Genomic DNA, 10,499 nt, shown 5'->3' on the forward strand with positions numbered 1-10,499 from the left:
TTTCTGACTGACAGTAATTTATTCTTGCTTAGCTGAGCTTTATGTGTGACAATAGTGTATCTGCATTGCTCCTGTTCTATCACTTGGGCTTATAACAGTAGTTGGCTCTGTCATATCTAAGCTTAATTCTTGGCAGACTGTTTTTTTTGGCCCTGACAGAGGTTCTACCTATACATGAATCTGTGGCTGTGTACTGGGAGACTGGTTGTGTGTGAGTGTGTGAGTGTGTGAGTTTGTGAGTGGGTGTGTGAGCTAACTCATCTGACTTTATTGCATAAGTCTGAGGATCAAAGCCAGCATGCTGCCAGTCTAGTAGACTTTACTGACAAACAATGCTATATGGGTCATTGTGCGTGTGTGTGTGTGTGTGTGTGTGTGTGTGTGTGTGTGTGTGTGTGTGTGTGTGTGTGTGTGTGTGTGTGTGTGTGTGTGTGTGTGTGTGTGTGTGTGTGTGTGTGTGTTGTTTTGAGTTGCACATAACTGTTACTTGATTATGATCACAAACCTCCTCTCCTCTCCTCCTCCATTCGCTGTGGTCCCTGAGGCAACAACAGGAGGAGAGAGGCAACAGCAGGAGGAGAGAGGAAACAACAGAAGGAGAGAGGGGACAGCAGGAGGAGAGAGGGAACAACAGAAGGAGAGCGGGGACAGCAGGAGGAGAGAGGGAACAACAGGAGGAGAGAGGGAACAGCAGGAGGAGAGAGGGATCAACAGGAGGAGAGAGGGAACAGCAGGAGGAGAGAGGGAACAGCAGGAGGAGAGAGGGAACAGCAGGAGGAGAGAGGGAACAGCAGGAGGAGAGAGGGGACAGCAGGAGGAGAGAGGGAACAGCAGGAGAGAGCGAACAACAGGAGATGATGAGGGAACAGCAGGAGGAGAGAGGGAACAGCAGGAGGAGAGAGCGAACAACAGGAGGAGAGAGGGAACAGCAGGAGGAGAGATGGAACAGCAGGAGGAGAGAGGGAACAGCAGGAGGAGAGAGGGAACAACGGGAGGAAAGAGGGAACAACAGGAGGAGAGAGGGAACAACGGGAGGAGAGAGGGAACAGCAGGAGGAGAGAAGGAACAGCAGGAGGAGAAAGGGGAGAACAGGAGGATAGAGGGAACAGCAGGAGGAGAGAGGGAACAGCAGGAGGAGAGAGGGAACAGCAGGAGGAGAGAGGGAACAGCAGGAGGAGAGATGGAACAGCAGGAGGAGAGAGGGAACAGCAGGAGGAGAGAGGGAACAGCAGGAGGAGAGAAGGAACAGCAGGAGTAAAGATGGAACAGCAGGAGGAGAGAGGGAACAGCAGGAGGACAGGGAACAACAGGAGGAGAGAGGGAACAGCAGGAGGATAGAGGGAACAGCAGGAGGATAGAGGGAACAGCAGGAGAAGAGATGGAACAACATGAGGAGAGAGGGAACAGCAGCAGGAGAGAGGGAACAGCAGGAAGCGAGAGGGAACAGCAGGAGGAGAGAGGGAACAACAGGCCTAGAAAATGAAAAAGGAGGCATAGTTCCTTATCCACAAACAATAGAGTAGGACGAAGTTGATCTACCTAACAACTACAGTAGGATGAAGTTGATCTACCTAACAACTACAGTAGGATGAAGTTGATCTACCTAACAACTACAGTAGGATGAAGTTGATCTAAATAACAACTAGAGTAGGATGAAGTTGATCTACCTAACAACTAGAGTAGGATGAAGTTAATCTACCTAACAACTACAGTAGGATGAAGTTGATCTACCTAACAACTACAGTAGTAAGAAGTTGATCTACCTAACAACTAGAGTAGGATGAAGTTGATCTACCAAACAACTAGAGTAGGCTGAAGTTGATCTACCTAACAACTAGAGTAGGATGAAGTTGATCTACCTAACAACTAGAGTAGGATGAAGTTGATCTACCTAACAACTAGAGTAGGATGAAGTTGATCCACCTAACAACTAGAGTAGGATGAAGTTGATCTACCTAACAACTAGAGTAGGATGAAGTTGATCTACCTAACAACTACAGTAGTAAGAAGTTGATCTACCTAACAACTAGAGTAGGATGAAGTTGATCTACCTAACAACTACAGTAGTAAGAAGTTGATCTACCTAACAACTAGAGTAGGATGAAGTTGATCTACCTAACAACTACAGTAGAATGAAGTTGATCTACCTAACAACTAGAGTAGGATGAAGTTGCTCTACCTAACATCTACAGTAGGATGAAGTTGATCTACCTAACAACTACAGTAGGATGAAGTTGATCTACCTAACAACTACAGTAGGATGAAGTTGATCTACCTAACAACTAGAGTAGGATGAAGTGTATCTACCTAACAACTAGAGTAGAATGAAGTTGATCTACCTAACATCTACAGTAGAATGGAGTTGATCTACCTAAGAACTAAAGTAGGATGAAGTGTATCTACCTAAAAACTAGAGTAGGATGAGGTTGATCTACCTAACAACTAGAGTAGGATGAAGTTGATCTACCTAACAACTAAAGTAGGATGAAGTTGATCTACCTAAGAACTACAGTAGGATGAATTTGCTCTACCTAACATCTACAGTAGGATGGAGTTGATCTACCTAACAACTAGAGTAGGATAAAGTTGATCTACCTAACAACTAGAGTAGGATGAAGTTGATCTACCTAACAACTACAGTAGGATGAAGTTGATCTACCTAACATCTACAGTAGGATCGAGTTGATCTACCTAACAACTACAGTAGGATGAAGTTGATCTACCTAACAATTACAGTAGGATGAAGTTGATCTACCTAACAGCTAGAGTAGGACTTAGTTGATCTACCTAACAACTACAGTAGGATGAAGTTGATCTACCTAACAACTACAGTAGGATGAAGGTGATCTACCTAACAACTAGAGTAGGATGAAGTTGATCTACCTAACAACTACAGTAGGATGAAGTTGATCTACCTAACAACTAGAGTAGGATGAAGTTAATCTACCTAACAACTAGAGTATGATGAAGTTGCTCTACCTAACAAGTACAGTAGCATGAAGTTGCTCTACCTAACAACTAGAGTATGATGAAGTTGCTCTACCTAACAAGTACAGTAGGATGAAGTTGCTCTACCTAACAAGTACAGTAGGATGAAGTTGCTCTACCTAACAAGTACAGTATGATGAAGTTGCTCTACCTAACAAGTACAGTAGGATGAAGTTGCTCTACCTAACAACTTCAGTAGTATGAAGTTAATCTACCTAACATCTACAGTAGGATGAAGTTGATCTACCTAACAACTAGAGTAGGATGAAGTTGATCTACCTAACAACTAGAGTAGGATGAAGTTGATCTACCTAACAACTACAGTAGGATTAAGTTGATCTACCTAACAACTAGAGTAGGATGAAGTTGATCTACCTAACAACTAGAGTAGGATGAAGGTGATATACCTAACAACTAGAGTAGGATGAAGGTGATCTACCTAACAACTACAGTAGGATGAAGGTGATCTACCTAACAAGTACAGTAGGATAAGTGTTGATCTTCCTAACAACTACAGTAGGATGAAGTTGATCTACCTAACAACTACAGTAGGATGAAGTTGATCTACCTAACAACTGGAGTAGGATGAAGTTGATCTACCTATCAACTAGAATAGGATGAAGTTGATCTACCTAACAATTACAGTAGGATGAAGTTGATCTACCTAACAGCTAGAGTAGGACGAAGTTGATCTACCTAACAACTACAGTAGGATGAAGTTGATCTACCTAACAACTACAGTAGGATGAAGGTGACCTACCTAACAACTACAGTAGGATGAAGTTGCTCTACCTAACAACTACAGTAGGATGAAATTGATCTACCTAACAACTACAGTAGGATGAAGTGTATCTACCTAACAACTAGAGTAGGATGAAGTTGATCTACCTAACAACTACAGTAGGATGAAGTTGATCTAAATAACAACTAGAGTAGGATGAAGTTGATCTACCTAACAACTACAGAGGGATGAAGTTGATCTACCTAACAACTACAGTAGGATGAAGTTTATCTACCTAACAATTACAGTAGGATGAAGTTGATCCACCTATCAACTAGAGTAGGATGAAGTTGATCTACCTAACATCTACAGTAGGATGAAGTTGATCTACCTAACAACTACAGTAGGATGAAGTTGATCTACCTAACAACTACAGTAGGATGAAGTTGATCTACCTAACAACTAGAGTAGGATGAAGTGTATCTACCTAACAACTAGAGTAGAATGAAGTTGATCTACCTAACATCTACAGTAGAATGGAGTTGATCTACCTAAGAACTAAAGTAGGATGAAGTGTATCTACCTAAAAACTAGAGTAGGATGAGGTTGATCTACCTAACAACTAGAGTAGGATGAAGTTGATCTACCTAACAACTAAAGTAGGATGAAGTTGATCTACCTAAGAACTACAGTAGGATGAAGTTGCTCTACCTAACATCTACAGTAGGATGGAGTTGATCTACCTAACAACTAGAGTAGGATAAAGTTGATCTACCTAACAACTAGAGTAGGATGAAGTTGATCTACCTAACAACTACAGTAGGATGAAGTTGCTCTACCTAACATCTACAGTAGGATCGAGTTGATCTACCTAACAACTACAGTAGGATGAAGTTGATCTACCTAACAATTACAGTAGGATGAAGTTGATCTACCTAACAGCTAGAGTAGGACTTAGTTGATCTACCTAACAACTACAGTAGGATGAAGTTGATCTACCTAACAACTACAGTAGGATGAAGTTGATCTACCTAACAACTACAGTAGGATGAAGTTGATCTACCTAACAACTACAGTAGGATGAAGTTGATCTACCTAACAACTACAGTAGGATGAAGGTGATCTACCTAACAACTAGAGTAGGATGAAGTTGATCTACCTCACAACTAGAGTAGGATGAAGTTGATCTACCTAACAACTAGGGTAGGATGAAGTTGATCTACATAACAACTAGAGTAGGATGAAGTTGATCTAAATAACAACTACAGTAGGATGAAGTTGATCTACCTAACAACTACAGTAGTAAGAAGTTGATCTACCTAACAACTAGAGTAGGATGAAGTTGATCTACCTAACATCTACAGTAGGATGAAGTTGATCTACCTAACAACTACAGTAGGATGAAGTTGATCTACCTAACAACTACAGTAGGATAAAGTTGATCTACCTAACAACTAGAGTAGGATGAAGTGTATCTACCTAACAACTAGAGTAGAATGAAGTTGATCTACCTAACATCTACAGTAGAATGGAGTTGATCTACCTAAGAACTAAAGTAGGATGAAGTGTATCTACCTAAAAACTAGAGTAGGATGAGGTTGATCTACCTAACAACTAGAGTAGGATGAAGTTGATCTACCTAACAACTAAAGTAGGATGAAGTTGATCTACCTAACAACTACAGTAGGATGAAGTTGCTCTACCTAACATCTACAGTAGGATCGAGTTGATCTACCTAACAACTACAGTAGGATGAAGTTGATCTACCTAACAATTACAGTAGGATGAAGTTGATCTACCTAACAGCTAGAGTAGGACTTAGTTGATCTACCTAACAACTACAGTAGGATGAAGTTGATCTACCTAACAACTACAGTAGGATGAAGTTGATCTACCTAACAACTACAGTAGGATGAAGTTGATCTACCTAACAACTACAGTAGGATGAAGTTGATCTACCTAACAACTACAGTAGGATGAAGGTGATCTACCTAACAACTAGAGTAGGATGAAGTTGATCTACCTAACAACTAGAGTAGTATGAAGTTGATCTACCTAACAACTAGAGTAGGATGAAGTTAATCTACCTAACAACTAGAGTATGATGAAGTTGCTCTACCTAACAAGTACAGTAGCATGAAGTTGCTCTACCTAACAACTAGAGTATGATGAAGTTGCTCTACCTAACAAGTACAGTAGGATGACGTTGCTCTACCTAACAACTACAGTAGGATGAAGTTGATCTTCCTAACAACTACAGTAGGATGAAGTTGATCTACCTAACACCTAGAGTAGGATGAAGTTGATCTGCCTAACAACTACAGTAGAATGAAGTTGATCTACCTAACAACTAGAGTAGGATGAAGTTGATCTACCTAACAACTAGAGTAGGATGAAGTTGATCTACCTAACAACTAGAGTATGATGAAGGTGATATACCTAACAACTAGATTAGGATGAAGTTGATCTACCTAACAACTAGATTAGGATGAAGTTGATCTACCTAACAACTACAGTAGGATTAAGTTGATCTACCTAACAACTAGAGTAGGATGAAGTTGATCTACCTAACAACTAGAGTAGGATGAAGGTGATCTACCTAACAACTAGAGTAGGATGAAGGTGATCTACCTAACAACTACAGTAGGATGAAGTTGCTCTACCTAACATCTACAGTAGGATCGAGTTGATCTACCTAACAACTACAGTAGGATGAAGTTGATCTACCTAACATTTACAGTAGGATGAAGTTGATCTACCTAACAGCTAGAGTAGGACTTAGTTGATCTACCTAACAACTACAGTAGGATGAAGTTGATCTACCTAACAACTACAGTAGGATGAAGTTGATCTACCTAACAACTACAGTAGGATGAAGTTGATCTACCTAACAACTACAGTAGGATGAAGTTGATCTACCTAACAACTACAGTAGGATGAAGGTGATCTACCTAACAACTAGAGTAGGATGAAGTTGATCTACCTCACAACTAGAGTAGGATGAAGTTGATCTACCTAACAACTAGAGTAGGATGAAGTTAATCTACCTAACAACTAGAGTATGATGAAGTTGCTCTACCTAACAAGTACAGTAGCATGAAGTTGCTCTACCTAACAACTAGAGTATGATGAAGTTGCTCTACCTAACAAGTACAGTAGGATGACGTTGCTCTACCTAACAACTACAGTAGGATGAAGTTGATCTTCCTAACAACTACAGTAGGATGAAGTTGATCTACCTAACACCTAGAGTAGGATGAAGTTGATCTACCTAACAACTAAAGTAGGATGAAGTTGATCTACCTAAGAACTACAGTAGGATGAATTTGCTCTACCTAACATCTACAGTAGGATGGAGTTGATCTACCTAACAACTAGAGTAGGATAAAGTTGATCTACCTAACAACTAGAGTAGGATGAAGTTGATCTACCTAACAACTACAGTAGGATGAAGTTGATCTACCTAACATCTACAGTAGGATCGAGTTGATCTACCTAACAACTACAGTAGGATGAAGTTGATCTACCTAACAATTACAGTAGGATGAAGTTGATCTACCTAACAGCTAGAGTAGGACTTAGTTGATCTACCTAACAACTACAGTAGGATGAAGTTGATCTACCTAACAACTACAGTAGGATGAAGGTGATCTACCTAACAACTAGAGTAGGATGAAGTTGATCTACCTAACAACTACAGTAGGATGAAGTTGATCTACCTAACAACTAGAGTAGGATGAAGTTAATCTACCTAACAACTAGAGTATGATGAAGTTGCTCTACCTAACAAGTACAGTAGCATGAAGTTGCTCTACCTAACAACTAGAGTATGATGAAGTTGCTCTACCTAACAAGAACAGTAGGATGAAGTTGCTCTACCTAACAAGTACAGTAGGATGAAGTTGCTCTACCTAACAAGTACAGTATGATGAAGTTGCTCTACCTAACAAGTACAGTAGGATGAAGTTGCTCTACCTAACAACTTCAGTAGTATGAAGTTAATCTACCTAACATCTACAGTAGGATGAAGTTGATCTACCTAACAACTAGAGTAGGATGAAGTTGATCTACCTAACAACTAGAGTAGGATGAAGTTGATCTACCTAACAACTACAGTAGGATTAAGTTGATCTACCTAACAACTAGAGTAGGATGAAGTTGATCTACCTAACAACTAGAGTAGGATGAAGGTGATATACCTAACAACTAGAGTAGGATGAAGGTGATCTACCTAACAACTACAGTAGGATGAAGGTGATCTACCTAACAAGTACAGTAGGATAAGTGTTGATCTTCCTAACAACTACAGTAGGATGAAGTTGATCTACCTAACAACTACAGTAGGATGAAGTTGATCTACCTAACAACTGGAGTAGGATGAAGTTGATCTACCTATCAACTAGAATAGGATGAAGTTGATCTACCTAACAATTACAGTAGGATGAAGTTGATCTACCTAACAGCTAGAGTAGGACGAAGTTGATCTACCTAACAACTACAGTAGGATGAAGTTGATCTACCTAACAACTACAGTAGGATGAAGGTGACCTACCTAACAACTACAGTAGGATGAAGTTGCTCTACCTAACAACTACAGTAGGATGAAATTGATCTACCTAACAACTACAGTAGGATGAAGTGTATCTACCTAACAACTAGAGTAGGATGAAGTTGATCTACCTAAGAACTACAGTAGGATGAAGTTGCTCTACCTAACAACTACAGTAGGATGAAGTTGATCTACCTAACAACTACAGTAGGATGAAGGTGATCTACCTAACAACTAGAGTAGGATGAAGTTGATCTACCTAACAACTACAGTAGGATGAAGGTGATCTACCTAACAACTACAGTAGGATGAGTGTTGATCTACCTAACAACTACAGTAGGATGAAGTTGATCTACCTAACAACTACAGTAGGATGAAGTTGATCTACCTAACAACCAGAGTAGGATGAAGTTGATCTACCTAACAACTAGAGTAGGATGAAGTTGATCTACCTAACAACTAGATTAGGATGAAGTTGATCTACCTAACAACTACAGTAGGATGAAGTTGATCTACCTAACAACTACAGTAGGATGAAGTTGATCTACCTAACAACTACAGTAGGATGAAGTTGATCTACCTAACAACTACAGTAGGATGAAGTTGATCTAAATAACAACTAGAGTAGGATGAAGTTGATCTACCTAACAACTACAGAGGGATGAAGTTGATCTACCTAACAACTACAGTAGGATGAAGTTTATCTACCTAACAATTACAGTAGGATGAAGTTGATCCACCTATCAACTAGAGTAGGATGAAGTTGATCTACCTAACATCTACAGTAGGATGAAGTTGATCTACCTAACAACTACAGTAGGATGAAGTTGATCTACCTAACAACTACAGTAGGATGAAGTTGATCTACCTAACAACTAGAGTAGGATGAAGTGTATCTACCTAACAACTAGAGTAGAATGAAGTTGATCTACCTAACATCTACAGTAGAATGGAGTTGATCTACCTAAGAACTAAAGTAGGATGAAGTGTATCTACCTAAAAACTAGAGTAGGATGAGGTTGATCTACCTAACAACTAGAGTAGGATGAAGTTGATCTACCTAACAACTAAAGTAGGATGAAGTTGATCTACCTAAGAACTACAGTAGGATGAAGTTGCTCTACCTAACATCTACAGTAGGATGGAGTTGATCTACCTAACAACTAGAGTAGGATAAAGTTGATCTACCTAACAACTAGAGTAGGATGAAGTTGATCTACCTAACAACTACAGTAGGATGAAGTTGCTCTACCTAACATCTACAGTAGGATCGAGTTGATCTACCTAACAACTACAGTAGGATGAAGTTGATCTACCTAACAATTACAGTAGGATGAAGTTGATCTACCTAACAGCTAGAGTAGGACTTAGTTGATCTACCTAACAACTACAGTAGGATGAAGTTGATCTACCTAACAACTACAGTAGGATGAAGTTGATCTACCTAACAACTACAGTAGGATGAAGTTGATCTACCTAACAACTACAGTAGGATGAAGTTGATCTACCTAACAACTACAGTAGGATGAAGGTGATCTACCTAACAACTAGAGTAGGATGAAGTTGATCTACCTCACAACTAGAGTAGGATGAAGTTGATCTACCTAACAACTAGGGTAGGATGAAGTTGATCTACATAACAACTAGAGTAGGATGAAGTTGATCTAAATAACAACTACAGTAGGATGAAGTTGATCTACCTAACAACTACAGTAGTAAGAAGTTGATCTACCTAACAACTAGAGTAGGATGAAGTTGATCTACCTAACATCTACAGTAGGATGAAGTTGATCTACCTAACAACTACAGTAGGATGAAGTTGATCTACCTAACAACTACAGTAGGATAAAGTTGATCTACCTAACAACTAGAGTAGGATGAAGTGTATCTACCTAACAACTAGAGTAGAATGAAGTTGATCTACCTAACATCTACAGTAGAATGGAGTTGATCTACCTAAGAACTAAAGTAGGATGAAGTGTATCTACCTAAAAACTAGAGTAGGATGAGGTTGATCTACCTAACAACTAGAGTAGGATGAAGTTGATCTACCTAACAACTAAAGTAGGATGAAGTTGATCTACCTAACAACTACAGTAGGATGAAGTTGCTCTACCTAACATCTACAGTAGGATCGAGTTGATCTACCTAACAACTACAGTAGGATGAAGTTGATCTACCTAACAATTACAGTAGGATGAAGTTGATCTACCTAACAGCTAGAGTAGGACTTAGTTGATC

The sequence above is a fragment of the Salvelinus fontinalis genome, unplaced genomic scaffold (assembly GCF_029448725.1).
Source record: "Salvelinus fontinalis isolate EN_2023a unplaced genomic scaffold, ASM2944872v1 scaffold_1080, whole genome shotgun sequence".
Taxonomy (NCBI): Eukaryota; Metazoa; Chordata; class Actinopteri; order Salmoniformes; family Salmonidae; genus Salvelinus; species Salvelinus fontinalis.